This window comes from Chlorocebus sabaeus, chromosome 21 (assembly GCF_047675955.1).
Source record: "Chlorocebus sabaeus isolate Y175 chromosome 21, mChlSab1.0.hap1, whole genome shotgun sequence".
Lineage (NCBI taxonomy): Eukaryota > Metazoa > Chordata > Mammalia > Primates > Cercopithecidae > Chlorocebus > Chlorocebus sabaeus.
Genome location: NC_132924.1, coordinates 40,797,590 through 40,813,087, shown reverse-complemented (window position 1 = coordinate 40,813,087; position 15,498 = coordinate 40,797,590). Strand labels below are relative to the sequence as shown.

At 35.9% G+C, this 15,498-nt stretch overlaps 1 long non-coding RNA gene across 1 annotated transcript in view; it reads left to right on the top strand.

The window, feature by feature from the left end:
• Nucleotides 1–12,123, top strand: part of LOC119626263 (uncharacterized) — a 189,095-nt gene extending 176,972 nt beyond the window's left edge. Inside the window, exons 3-5 of the long non-coding RNA XR_005242446.2 lie at nt 10,853–10,988; nt 11,831–11,879; nt 12,029–12,123. This is a non-coding gene — a long non-coding RNA (uncharacterized lncRNA). The remainder of the gene's footprint in view (nt 1–10,852; nt 10,989–11,830; nt 11,880–12,028) is intronic.
• Nucleotides 12,124–15,498: the final 3,375 nt, after the last annotated feature.

The following is a 15,498-nucleotide window of genomic DNA, read 5'->3' as shown; positions in this document are numbered from 1 at the left end:
GTCATTATATAAAATAATCAATTCAAAATGGATTAAAGACTGAAACATAAGAGCTGAAACTATAAAACTTTATTTTATTAGAGTAAAACATAGGGGAGATATTTCAGGACATTTGTCTAGGCAAAGATTTTATGGCTAAGACTTCAAAAGCACAGGCAACACAAACAAAAATTGACAAGTGATACTACATTACACTGAAAGCCTTCTGCGTGGCAAAGGAAACAATCATCAGAGCGAAGTGACAACCTGTAGAATGGTAGAAAATATTTGCAAACTATTCTTCTGACAAAGCACTAATACCCAAAATATAAGAGGAACTCAAACAACCCAATAGCAATAATAATGGTAATAATAATGATCTGATTTTAAAATTGGCAAAATCCCTGAATAGACACCTCTCAAAAGAAGTCATACAAATGACTAACAGGTATATGAAAAAATACTCAACATCATTAATCATCAAGAAAATGCAAATCAAATCTACAATGAGATATCATCTCACCTGAGAATGGCTACAATCAAAAGATAAAAAAGAACAAATGTTGGTGAGGATATGAAGAAAAGGGAACTCTTATACACTGTTCATGGGAATGTCAGTTAGTACAGACATTATGGAAAACAGTATGGAGATTCTCAAAATAACTACAAATAAAACTACAATATGAGTGAGCAATCTCACTACTGCATATTTATCCAAAGGAAAAACAAATCAGTATGGGAAATACCTGCACCCCATGTTTATTGCAATAGTATTCACAATATCTAAGATATGGAATCAACCAAAATTTCTGTCAATGCATAAAGAAAATGTGGTATGTATATACACTTTGGAATACTACTGAGCTATGAAAAATATTGAAATCCTGTCATTTGCAGTGACATGGATGGAAATGGAGGTCATTACGTTGAGTGAAGTAAGCCAGCCACAGAAAAGACAAATACTGCAAGTTCTCGCTCATGTGTGGGAGCTGAAAAGCTTGATCTCATAGAGACAGAGAATAGAATGATAGATACCAGAAGGTGGGAAGGGTTGAGGGGGAGGATGAAGAGAGATTGGTTCATGGGTAACTCACAGAGTTAGATGGCAGAAATAACTTCTAGTGTTTAATAGCACATTAGAGTGACTATAGTTGAAAATAATTTATTGCATATTTCAAAATGTCTAGAAGATTTAAAATGTGCCCATCAAGAAGAAATGCTTAATATTTAAGGTGACGGATATCCTAAATATCCTGATTTGATCATTACACATTGTATGCATGTATCAAAATATCATATGTACTCCATAAATATGTACAATTATTATGTATCCATTTAAAAGTATTTTAAAAATTTAATAAATATATCTAATTAAAAATCCTTGCAAATTAAAATAAAAGTAAATCATGAGTCTTACTGAAAAGCCAGGCAAGCCACATGTGGCCTAGAAATCACAGCTTCCTCTCATACTTGGGTTAAGTCTTCTGTGGACGTTCCTTTTTTTTGCATTTCAATTGCTTCATACTAAAAAGGGAAGCGTTCATTACAAGACTGCACTGTCTAGGTGCACCTTACTTTCAGAGGTGGGTAGCCCTGTGATTTATTTTTTTGGAAAGACTTAACTCAAATATTTTTTATAAAAGAAAAAAGAAACCATAGAGGATGATCAGAAAAGTATTCTATTATCTGTTACTATTTATCAGTAAGTAGATCTGAATTGCTGTGGTCCTTGGCCACTGTCACAGGTAACATTCCATTGTAGTCCTCCTCCCTCTCATTTGAACACGTTGAAGTATGAGTCAGGAATGGCCACAGGCTCTGTCGGAAGCTAAGGTGAATGAACAGAGGTGTGGCTCAAATATTTCTAACGTGAATTGCTTTAGACTGAATGGATTCATGCCCTGAACTTGCACATGACGCACTGGATAAACCCAGTGAGAAGCTGAGAGTTCACTTGTCCTTTTGGAGAGAGGCTGGAGTCAGCTGCTTCATCTGGAGATACCAGTCAGCTCTTCTTGGTTGTCAATTCCTAAGGAAAGAGAGATATAAAGGATATATCTGTTGTGTAGCAGATATTTAAGAGGATAGTCAATTCACCTTGCGATTGGATTTGGCTCAGGTTGAATACATTCTGAAGGCAAATATTAGCATTATGTTTTGGAATCAACAGCAATTTTTTATAGATATTGATCTCATGTCATCACTGCGATAACTCCGTGATCTTAGTATCATCATTCTGACTTACAGATAAAGTACCTGAGACCAGAAAGATTATGTAGCTTGTCTAAGTTTACTCAGTTTCATCAGGTAGAATCCAGACCTGAACTCAAGTCTTCAAACTTCAAAATTTCACATCTTTTCACTAAAACATGAAGCCTCTGTAGTAACATTCAATGTGAGGGCATTGGTAAAGGAATATTAATATACTGTTGGAGCTGCAGAGATTCAGTGATTAATTTAGCTCTGCATGTGCCTGTGGAGGTAAAGCTTGGGAGACCTGTGGAGGTCTTTGGATAGGCTGTCTTCAGATACGCCATCAGTGCAAGAGCAATGCCGACTCTGCATAATTTCTCTAATTGTCTTTCTCCTGCCATTCCAGTGCATCCATTAGCATACATCAGAGACTATAGGACTTCCCCAGGAACCTTTATGACAGTTGTCTATAAACTCAAGGAGTCAAGTAAATTCCCCCAAGTAAATGCTACTGTAACCAACACGTCCAAGGCTTCTTGAAGCTGTGTTGTTCTTTCTTCCCTTATCTTCATACTGCTGCCTGCTTCTCACCATTTAGATCCACAGAGTAGTCTGGCCAACAGCCCTGACTAAAGGACTCACCCTAACCCAGGCACTCCTCATGTCATTACCATTTAACTTTTCTTCAGAAGTATTAATATTTTCTGTAACCTTTATATTTGTTTTCAAGTTTATATATTCCCTCTCTCCTCACTAGAATATAATCTCTGTGAAAGTAGGCTCCTTATCTATATTATTCACTGTTATATCCCCAAAGACTAGAATCCTGCCAGGTATGGGAACAGATTCTCAATAAATTGTTTGTTGAGTGAATGTATATAGTGACACTTAGATGAATGCTTCCAAGCCCTTCACTGAAAGAGAACCTAGATTTTTCTCATGGTGAATCTTCCCAAACATTTCTGGAACCCTCCAGGGGCCCTTACAAATGCTTGTGAATCCTTATAATCTTTGCTAAGGGAATGAAAACCCAGGTGCCCATCTCAAAGCTGGACTTCACGTCTGGCTGTTGCTGTGTTGGTTTTGAGCTGGAAATTCAATACTTCTGGCACCATCTTGATTTTCATGGCTTGTGCTAACTCAGTGGTCCCTTTTAAAGTGAGAAAGTGGACACAATTTCTTTCTGTGTTACAATCAGTGAAGGATTCACCATAGCAAAGTTGCCAGGGATCCTAAGTGTTACTGACCTTTCATTTCATATAAAAGCTGCCAGAGTGACTTGGTCAAGATGAATTCCAAAATCTAGAATTATCCAGAGGTTTTCTTGCTCAAGGTCATCAAGCTCGTATCCCACTTAGGTATGTTGGAAAATAATGATTAGTCCCACAGCTAAGTAAAACCTTACATTTAATACCACAGGTGGTCTAAATATTACTGTAGCATAAAGATGTATGCAGTTCCAGTGATGTTGTTACAAAATTATCACAGATGCTTCCTGGTGCTGCACCTCATGGGCTCTTATCTCAGCTGAGATCCTCTGCTGGACACTTGAGTACTAGCCCTTAACACAAGGTATAGACACTGAAATGTAATTTTTACACCTACTCACTGGTTTCATATGTGGTAACTTCAACTCTTGTTGTATGTTTTTAGCTCTTTTGAGTAAAGGAACCAAGTCTTATGGGTCTTTTGTTTGTTTTTGGTTTTTTTTGAGACAGTCTCACTCTATCACCAGGCTGGAGTGCAGTGGCGCGATTTTGGCTCACTGCAACCTCTGCCTCCTGGGTTCAAGTGATTATCCTGCCGCAGCCTCCTGAGTAACTGGGACTACAGGCACCACCACGCCCAGCTAATTTTTGTATTTTTACTAGAGATGGAGTTTCGCCATATTGGCCAGGATGGTCTTGATCTCTTGACCTCGTGATCTGCCTGTCTCAGCCTCCCAAAGTGCTGGGATCACAGATGTTAGCCACTGTGCCCGGCCCAAATCTTATGTTTTATTCTGTGTTTCTAGTGCCCGCATATATAGGAGCTGGATCATCAAATATTGAATGGCATTTGATGATTCATGCACTTGCATATTATGGCTAAGAAGCTCTAACTAGATAAATCTGCAGTTGCATAACCTGCTTCAGTTATATTCATACTTATCATTGAAGGACATTACATTCATGAAATGTTTAGGAGATGTATTAAGCTAATCAATTTAATCGTGGGCCAGATTAGAAGAGACAAGTAAGTAGCTGAAGATTTATTGCTCATCAGCCTTGGCAAGGCTAAAACCATGCCTGGACATGCTGATTCTCCTTTGCCTTCCTCTCTCTAAAAGCTTAAGTCTCTTTTATTTGTATTAAAATGTAACTCTCTTTTTTCCAACCATTTCAACCACTACTAACCCCCACTCCAACCCTTTCACATCATCCCTGACCAAAGTCTTTCCGGGTTTTTGGAGTCACTCAGGATTCTAAGTAACTTGTTCAGAAAGAAACTTTTTCTTTCACATACATGGTTTCTGTTTTCCACACAAGCAGGACTGACACTGAGTCAACCTTATGTGTGCTGAGCTGTTCCTCACAACAACGGGTCATGCTCATTCTTATGTGGGATAGTATTTCATTGAACAAATAAACTACAATTCATTTATTTAGTCTACTCTATTCATTCTGTACCACATGCATTTATTCATGTTTTGCTGTGAACAGTCTTATACACGTCTGTTAAACTTACGCTTGTAGTGTTGGTTGTAGAACTAGGAACTGATTAGTGTGTTTTAAGATTGTCAAAAGAAGACTTGCAGACTTGAAGAAGAAAAGTTTATTTGCAAAGTAGTACAAAGGACTCAGATTCCAGAAGGCTCAAAAAAAAAAAATTTAAAAATGAGCAAACTGTTTGAAAAAATCAGCAAGTTTACATTAGTTGATTCATCAATTCATGGTGGGAAAAGAGCAACATTTCTATATGATTATTTTGTCTGCGAAGATCATGGTCTATCTTCAGATATCAGCATCACAAAATCGGCAATAAAGCTATTTTTACAGGGCAGGCAAGGGCTCCAGGAAATGTTCAAGGTTTCATTTATTTTGAGGCCCAGAACTACACAGGTGTGCCTATTATTCCTGCTGTATCTCTGGGTGAAAAGTATTTTGTTTTCTCTGTGTCGTGTGATACATATTGTTTATTCATTACATTAGCAGGACGAAATGTTAGCTATGCTTTTACAGGAATATACAGGCATCCTTGGAGATACTGAGGGTTTGGTTCCAGACCACCACAATAAAGTGAAGCTCACAATAAAGTGAGTCACACAAATTTTTTAATTTCCCAGTACATGTTGTTTACACTATACTGTTGTCTATTAAGTATGCCATAGCATTGTCTAAAAAAAAAAATACATACCTTAATTTAAAAATATTTTATTACTAAAAAATGCTAATGATCATCTGAGTCTTCAGCAGGTCATAAGCTTTTTGCTGATGAAGGATCTTGCCTAAATGTTGATGGCTGCTGACAGATTAAGTGGTAGTTGCTGATGGTTGGGGTGGCTGGGGCAATTTTTTAAAATAAGACAACATTAAAGTGTGCCACATCAACTTTTCCTTTTCATGAAATGTTTACCTGTAGCATGTAATGGTGTTTAATAGCATTTGACTTACAGTAGGACTTCTTTCAAAATTGAAGTCAATCCTCTCCAACCCTGCTACTACTTAATCAACCAAGTTTATGTAATAACCTAAATATTTCGTTGTCATTTCAACAACATTCACAGCATCTTACAGGAGTAGATTCCAGCTCAAGAAACCTCTTTCTTTCCTCATTTATAAGAAGCAACTGCTCATTCTTTCAAGTTTTATCATGAAATTAAAGCAACTCAGTCACATCTTCAGCCTCTACTTCTCATTCCAGTTCTCTTGCTATTTCCACCACATCTGCAGGGACTTCCTCCGTTGAAGTCTTAAACCCCTCAAATTCTTCCATGATGGAATCAACTTCTTCCAAACTCCTGTGAATGTTGATATTCTGACCTCCTTCCATGACTCGTGTTCTTAATGGCATCTAGAATGGTGACTTCTTTTCAGGTTTTCAATTTACTTTGCCCAGATCCATCAGAGGAATCATTATGTTACGGCAGCTTACAAAACGAAGTTTTCACATAATAAGCCCAAGTTACTCCTTGGCTCCTGAAATGCAGAACATACGCTGTATTCACAGGCATGAAAGCAATATGAATCTCCTTGTACATCTTCATCAGAGCTCTTGGGTGAGAAGGAGCATTGTCAATGAGTAGTAGTGTTTTCAAAGGAATCTTTTTTTCTGAGCAGTAGGTCTCAACAGTGGGCTTAAAATATTATGTAAACCATGCTGCAAACCAATATGCTGTCGTCCAGGCTTTGTTGTTCCATTTATAGAGGACAGACAGAGTAGATTTAGCATAGTTCTTAAGGGCCCCAGGATTTTTGGAATGATAAATGAGCATTGGCTTCAATTTAAAGTCACCAGTTACATTAGCCCCTCACTAAAGTGTCAGCCTGTCCTTTGAAGCTTTGAAGCCACATTCTGACTTCTCTCTAGCTATGAAATCCTCCCAGATGGCATCTTCTTCCAAGAGGGGTATTTTGTCTACATTAAAAATCTGTTGTTTAGTGTAGCTACCTTCTTCAAATATCTTAGCTTTATCTTCTGGATAACTTGCTGCAGCTTCCACATCACTTGCTACTTCACCTTGCACTTTTTTGTTATGGAGATGGCGCCTTTCTTTAAACCTCATGAACCAGCTCATGCTAGTTTCAAACTTATTTTCTGCAACTTTCTCACCTCTCTCAGCCTTTGTAGAATTGAAGAGAGTTAGGATCTTGCTCTGGATTAGCGTTTAGCTTAAAATAATGCTATGGCTGGTTTGACTCAAACTTTCTCCATATCAGAATAAGGCTGTACTGCTTTCTATCATTTATGCTTTCACCGGAGTGGCACTTTTAATTTTCTTCAAGAACTTTTTACACATTACATACATGTATCAAAATATCAAACATGCCTTAAAAATATGTACAACTATGATATATCAATTTTTAAAACAATTTTTTAAAGAAAGGAAAAAAATAACCTTTCATTTGCATTCACAATTTGGCTACTTGGCGCCAGAGGCCTAGCCTTCAGTTTGTCTTGACTTTTGACATACCTCCCTTGCTAAGCTTAATAATTTTTAGCTTTTGATTTAAAGTGAGAGATGTACAATTCTTTCTTTCACTTGGACACTTAGAGGCCACTGTAGGGTTATTACTGGCTTAATTTCATTATTGTTGTGTCTCAGGAAATAGGGAGGCCCAAGTAGAGGCAGAAAGATGGGAGAATGACTCGTCAGTGGAGCAGTCAGAACACACATAATATTCATCAATTAAGTTTACAGACTCATAAGAGAATGGTTTGTGGTACCCCAAAATTATTATAATACTAACATTGAAGATCACTGGTCACAGATCACCTTAACAAACATAACAATAACGAAGAAGTTTGAAATGTGAGAATTAACAAGATGTGACCCGGAGACATGAAGTGAGCACATGTTGTAAAAAAGGCACCATGTATCTACTCAATACAGGATTGTCACAAGGTTTCAATTTGTAGAAAATGCAGTAACTGAGAATTGAAATAAAACAAAGCACAATAAAATAAGATATGCCTGTATACCTTCAGTTTAGTTGATACTGCCAAATAGCTGATCAGCATGGTTGCATTGATTTACAGTGCCATTAAATGTGTGTAAGTTACTTTCAGTTGCTTTGCATCCTTTCTACACTTTTTGCTGCCTGTATTTCAAATTTAGCCATTCTAGTAAACATGTAGAGGTGTCTTCTTGCAGTTTGTATTTGCATTTCTCTGTTTTCCTGTGGGTACTTGGTTATCTTTTGTTTCACACCACTCAGTTGTATCCATGTTCATGTTGGCTTATTTGCTTTTGATTGTCATTTCACAGCAGTACTTTATATTCTGGGTAAAAATCCTTTGTCTGATATATGTGGTGCAAATAATTTATCCCACTCTGTTGCTTGCTTTTTTTCTCCCATAATGGTGTCTTTAGATGAACAGAAGTTTTTAATTTTAATGTAATCTAACTTACTCTTTTTTTCTTTTATGGCTGGTGTTTATGAAATCTTTGCCTATTTCAAGGTCATGACATATGATCCTAAGTATTCTCCTAAAAGCTTTATTTTTTTACCTTTCACATTTAGATCTACAATCCAACTAGAATTGAATTTTGTGGATTGTGTGAGATAAAAGTTCAACACTTATTTGTTTTCAAATGGATATCCAATTGACCTAGCACCATTTATTGAAAAAAATAATTGTTATCCTTTCCCCAATGCACTGCAGTGTCAACTTTGTCAAACATCAGGTGTCATGATGTGTTTGGGTCTGTTTCTGAATTCTAATTTGTTCCCCATTGGTTTATTGTCTATTCTTGCATTCATACCAGTCTGTTAGTCACTATTAAATGTGGTAGTTCAGGTTCTAAAGTTATGTTATTCTTCAAAATTGCTATTCTTAACCCTTTACATGTTGCATACATTTTAGAATCAGCTTTTTCAAATTACAAACACACAAACACATACACATACTGCTGGGATAGTGATTAGGACTACAGTGAAACTATAGATCCATCAGAGGAGAATTGACATCTTTATACGATTCAGTCTTCATGCCAATTCATCAGCGTGGCATATGCCTCCATTTATGTAGATATTCTTTAATTTATCACTATAATATTTTGCAGTATTTAGTGTGGAATATCCTTAGTATGTTTTGCTACCAAGTACTGTATATATTTTATTCTTTTGTAGATGATATTTTTAGTATTTTATCTTTTATGTTTTTTGGTTGATTTATAGGAATACAATTGATTTTTGTATAGTGTCCTTTTACTAGTGGCCTTGCCAAATTTCTTGTTTGATTCCAATAGGTTGTAGTTTTTTTGGACTTTATACAGATGATAATGTCAAATTCAGTTAATAACAGATTTATTTCTTCCTTTCTGTGGGCAGGACAATGAAAGATAACCACCAATTAAAAACTGAATCTAATTCTCTTCTTCCTGCCTTTCTTCCCTTGATCTACTAGTGGCCTTTATACTTGATTGACCAATAGAACATGGCAAAGGTGAAGTCGGGCCAATTTTGGGGATAGGCATTACTAGAACTGGCAGGTTTTACCTTGCCCTATTGGGTCCCTGAACTGCCACATAAAAAATAAAGTATTTATACCCTTTCTCCTACTAATTCCACTTTTGTATGACCCAAACATAAAAAAATAAAAATAGAAAATGCAGACAAAACATCATGCACAAAATTGTTATTGACTATGGTGCAAAACTATATGTAGCCTAATTGACTAATAAATGGTTACATAATTTAAAATAAAATAAAATAAAATGAAACTACTCTGAGACTTTCATTCTGTAAGGAATTATGATATATAGTAAAAAATAATTATGATATATAGTAAAAATGCTGTTGTTTTAAGTCATTAGGTTTGGGCATAATTTTCTATAAAGCAATATATTTAAGTTCATGAAATGTTGACCAGAAGTGGTGGTAGTATCCAGACTTATACTTTTCCTGAACACAGAGGGAAAGAATTGAATATTTTCCCATTAATTATGATGGTACTATTGGCTTTTCTTCCTTTTTCGTAAATAGTAATGCATTCCAGATCAAGAGGTTTTCCTTATATTCTCAGATATTGCTGAGAATTTTCATGAGTAGGTTTTTAAATTTTTTAATAAGAAAATGATTTTCATTTATTATGTTAATATGAATTACATTGATCTTTGAGTGTTATATAAACCTTTCATTCCTGAAATAAACCCGATTTGTTGTGTTTTTATCCTTTTATAATACTGTAAGAGTCCTTTTGATCGTATTAGTTTAGAATTTTTGTATATATATTCATTACTGAGATTGGCCTTCAATTTTTATTTTCCAAAATGCCTTTATGGATTTGATATACAACTAATTTTAGCTTTATAGAGTTCAATAGTGTTATTAATTTTTTAATATTTAGAAAATTTTGTGTAATAATTTTTGTTATTGAGCATTGCTTGTTTAAAAAATTTACTGCAAAAACCATCTAGACCTCAGCTTACAAGAGTGAAACTCCATCTCAAAAAAAAAAAGACGAATTTACATTTTTCTCCTATAAAACTCTAAAACTCACCTCTTTCATGAGTCATTCATAGCAAGCATCTATTTAACTCTGATTACAGTAACAAACTCACAAATTTCTTGGGACTTACATGCAATTTTGATTAATTTATATTTAATAAAACTGATTTGTCATTCTTAGTAATAACAACCTGAAGTACTTATATGTGCCAGGCATCAAAAAAAGGTTAAATCATTTTCCCAATATCATATAATACATAATTGTTGACCAAGAATCAAATGTGGTTTGATTTTAATCCAAAGCCTGTGCTCTTGACCGTGATGCTATGATTCTTCACAGAGCAAATCTGCCTTCTTGTTTAATTCTTGCAAGAAGCAAAGATTTATCTGCCCAAAACCACATGAAAGATGGTCACTTAATTTATAATCTAAAGTTTAATTGTAAACTTCCTGTCAGAATTTTTTTGCTACTTCTCAAATTGCAGATATGGAACAAACCCAATTAATGCTGACTCCCTAAACCACAGGCTAATATATCTGACCACACTGGCTCTGCAAGACCATGACTGAAGACTGCTTAAATGTTGTCCCTGAGTGAATATCTTAACATTTATTGCATCTTTCATTTTCTTAACAAAAATGAAGGCGTTTGTGACTGCGTTGGTAAGTTAGAGTGAAAATATACTATATACTACTATAAAAAAATCTACTTATTAAATAGAAACGCATGTCACAGAACTGCACTGATAGCTACTGTTTCCTTACATAATTGAGGGTGTGCCTTCCCCTAATCATGACCAAGTCTCCCTTTATAGTCCTTCATGTTCACCTTGGCTGATAGGTTGAAATAAAGCTGGGACCCTTGCATCGAGAGTCTGATCACAGTTTTTCTTTATGGGTTTCTTCATTTTACGTCCAGGTTATCATCTCCTGTGGGATGTATTGGTCTTCAATAATCTGCTTAGTCAGAAGTCTGAAGTAACTTAATTTATAACAACAAGAAAAATCTTCCACTATCTTTCTCCCTGAATCAACAGGGTTTCCCCATTCTTATGACATAAACCTACCCACCGTCAACAAATGCTATATAACATTTTGAGCTATAGAATTTGCCTCTAAATAGTCTTTTTTAAAACAGATCAGACAGCATTATGCATCTCACGTGGTGCTGAAAAATAACATTCTCTGGCTTTACATAGTGTTGGCTATTGCATTATAAATTCTCACAATATAGGAGGATGGTGACAGAAGTATCAAGTCCCACCCATTCTTTACTATCTAGAGAATACTTTATGTTTCTTGCTTATTTATAATGGAATTTTTAATCATTGTATCACTCAAATGTGGCAAGTATTCATTTGGTATGTAAAATACTTCATTATTCTGGAATGCTTTTTCTGCTTCAAGAGAATCCACAAAGTTGCTACATTTTCTCTTAAGATGGAATGGAATAGAAATTTAATAGAAGTGTTGATTGACACAGATGTGTTTCTTTTTCTTTACAGTTTTCCATCAAAAATTGGGAATCATGCCTTTTCATACAACATAGTTGTGGTAAGTAGAAGTAAAAGTGTTTGTGGATCATTAAGAATTGATCCCTCACTTTTTAAGAGACAATGAGTAGTTACATTTACATTAAAGAGTCAAGCTTTTTATTTTTGAATAATGGTTCAGTTCAAACTCCTTTGATTTGGATATTTGAGACACAATTTGTTGAAGTGAAAGAACACTGGAACAGAAGCAAAAAATACCTGAGCTGGAGACTCACCTCTTACCATCAACCTAGTGTTGACTTTGGATAAACTACTTAATCTCTTTAGCATCTGCATCCTTACTTGTGAAATGAGAGGTTTAAATTAGTTTCCTTCCAGCTGTAAGAGTCCGTATCATTATTTATCATACAGAAGTAATTTTCATTAAACATCTTAGAATTTAGATTTCTATCTTTTAAACATTTTATTATTTTATAATGCCAGAAACTAAGAAATGTTATGCCTAATATCCCACTAACAGCGTCCTTTGCTGGATTGGCAAGTACAACATGGCTATATGTTGTACTAAATACGCTATATGCTGTTGCTAAAGCTATAGCAATTCTGCTATGGTGCCTCTTAAAATTCTGCCCTAGACTAATATGTTATATCTTCTAATTAAACCTTAACAATGAGCATGCAATCAAGAATCATTAAACATTTACTCAACAAATACAAGTTTAGCTATTTATTGAATAAAGTATACCTGTGAAGTCAATGTGACCTAGATTTTAGTCAAGTATGAATTTACCTATCTGTCATCTCTCTCTCTCTCTCTCTCTGTATCTATCATGTCTGGGTATATATTTAGTCAAGTTATTTTTAAATTTTATTTTTAGTTATTATGGGTACATAATAGTTGTACATATTTCTGGGGTATGTGTGATGTTTGGATGCAGGCATACAAAGTGTAATGATCAAATCAGGGGGATTGTGGTATCCATCACCTCAAACATGTATCATTTATTTGTGTTAGGAGCATTCCAATTCCACTATTTCATTTCTCTAAGACATATGATAAGTTACTGTTAGCTATAGTCACCCTATTGTGCTATCAAATGCTAGATTTTATTCATTCTATCTAACTGTATTTTTGTAGTCATTAACCATCTCTACCTTATGCCCCATATTTTTGTATCCATTAATTATTCAAGTTTGTTGTATTGTTTTTCAGTGAAAATTGTAGAGGATATTGGTATTCGATTTACCTACAACCTGGGACAAAATTGACCCCACTGATTTATTTCTTCCTAGGTCCATCTTTTCTCTGGGGGTAGTGGAAAGATCAGTATCATCAGAGAACATAGGGTGTGATACCAGCTCTCCAGTACTGAACACAGTTCATTAACCTCTCAGAACCTCAGGTGTCTTGGGGCATAGTTCATGTCTCCTGGCCCATCTCACAGGATTATCAGGAGAATGAATGAGATAAGTGAGTGCATTGTGTAAACTGTGAAGTGCTAAATAAATGCAAGGTAATGCAATACTATGTGAAGTCTTCACTCAAGCTATTAGTTCATTAGCATACACTCAGCAAATGGTTTTGAGTACCTGGTACGTGGCACAGGCACTGTTTTAAGCATTGGGAATCAGCAGTCAAAAAGGCAGATAAAACTGTCTTGGGGCAGTAGGAAAAAGGCATTAAAAAGATAAATAAAAGGTTTCAAATAATCATCATTCATAAGAAAATTAAAATAAGAAGCTTTGAGAATTGAGGAACAATTATAAATGGTCCTCTCTGTGAGGCGTGATTTTCAAGCTAAGACCTGGTCGAAAAGATGGTGTGAGTCAAATCCCTCAGGGAAGAGCATTCCCTTGGAAGGGAAGAATAAGTACAAGGACCCTAAGGCAGGAACCAGTTTCATGTTTGAAGAACACAAATAATCTCTGTGACTGTAAGTGAGGGTAAAGTTGAGGTGAGATAATTTAAATGAAGTAGAATTTGCATTCCCCAGAAAACGACAGAATGTTCTAGAATTTTGGTATAGTGTAGACTAAAGATGTTTTTCACATGAAATGGTGCAGCTGCTCTGTCTTAAAAAGATTCAGAGTAAATCCTGGGGGCCAACTGCTCTATACAGGTTAATAAAAACTTCATGACACCTACATGCTATTTCCTGAAGACTTGTTTTGGGGAAGTTGGACTTCAAAGGAGAAATCATAACCAACATGTTTTCATCATTAGGTGAAAGCCAGTTTCCTTTGTGAGAGTACCATAGAAGAAGCTTCAAATTTTCTGCCCATCAAGTTTGTCAGACAGTATTTCTGTTCAGGAGCAGATAAATTACCCAGTGTCTAAAGCTACTCCCATTATGCCCAGATGCCCATAGCAATTTTTTTTCTTCAACAATAGGTGTCACTAAGAGGTAGTTGGGGAACACTAAGACCGACTTGCTTCAAAAGGATCTCAAATCATTCAGTCTATCAACCACAAGGGCACCCTATTCCCTCCTTCCCCACCTCCTGCCCAGCCCTGACTTCAGCCTGTTTTCAAGAAAGGCAATATAGCAGCAGCCATTTTTTTGTTTTGTTTTGCTGTCTTTGCCTCAGACTCCCTGCCCTAGCCTAGGAGAAGCAGTGTCCCAAACCCTGCCATGACCAATACGCAGGCGCTTTTCACTTAACTTTAAGTCAAATTCCAATGATTCAGCAATGTGAAAACAAGCATCAAAGGGAGAAGCAGTGTGGGAGAGCAGCAAAAGCACTGGATTGGCAGGCAAGGAGACAGAGTTCAGCTTTAGATGTGCCTCAGTTCCCTTGTGTGTACAATCAGGATGGAAATATTTCCCTGCTGTTCTGGCAAGGTTCTAAAGGGAATTAAGTAGCTGTTATCTGCAGAAAGCACTTTGTGAAGCTAGGCTGCTATATAAAAATGGAGGGGGGAGAAATGGAGTAGTTCCAAATTGGCGAGTTTGTTTTCATTGACTACCAGGTATGGGAAGGGCACTGAAGAAGCAAGACAGGGGCTGAGAATTTGAAAAATATGCCCTTTGCCATGAAGACACTAGAATTTATGCTAGGGAGCAGAGATCATGTATTAAGGGGCTACTGTATGGCACAGCCCTGGGAGGCACTGTTTGCACTGTAGTCTACGCATACATTTGAAAGGGTTAAGTAAGAACATAAGTCCACTCAATTAAAGGATAGGCAGTAAGTGATGGAGGATCTCAGTGGCTGGAGACATTGAAGAAAGGTGAAAAGAAGGGATAAGACTTCAGCTACTAGGTAGAAAAGGAAACCTTCTGATGGGAACAAGAATAGACACAAAAGATCTCCAGTAAATTTAAGAACATGAGACTAATTGGGTGTCCTTTAGGTAAGGGTATGAGAAAGTGGTGTGACTTTTTTGTTCTTTTCCAAAGTGGTTTTTTTTTTTTTTTTTAATATGGAAATAGTTTGGGGACTTTAAAAAATAATATTATGGCACCTGCCTATTCTTTCTCAATTCAAATGAAACTCAGCATCTGTTCTAAAGCACTAGGAAAAGCCAAGAGGAGAATGAAGCGCCCGACAGCTAAAACCTTTGTGTTCTTATCTTTTTACAGTATAATTTTTATTGACCCATGATCTGTTAACTTCTGTTCCTCATTCAATATAAAAAGATGATGACACAAATGTCTTTCAAAGCCTTTATATATGTT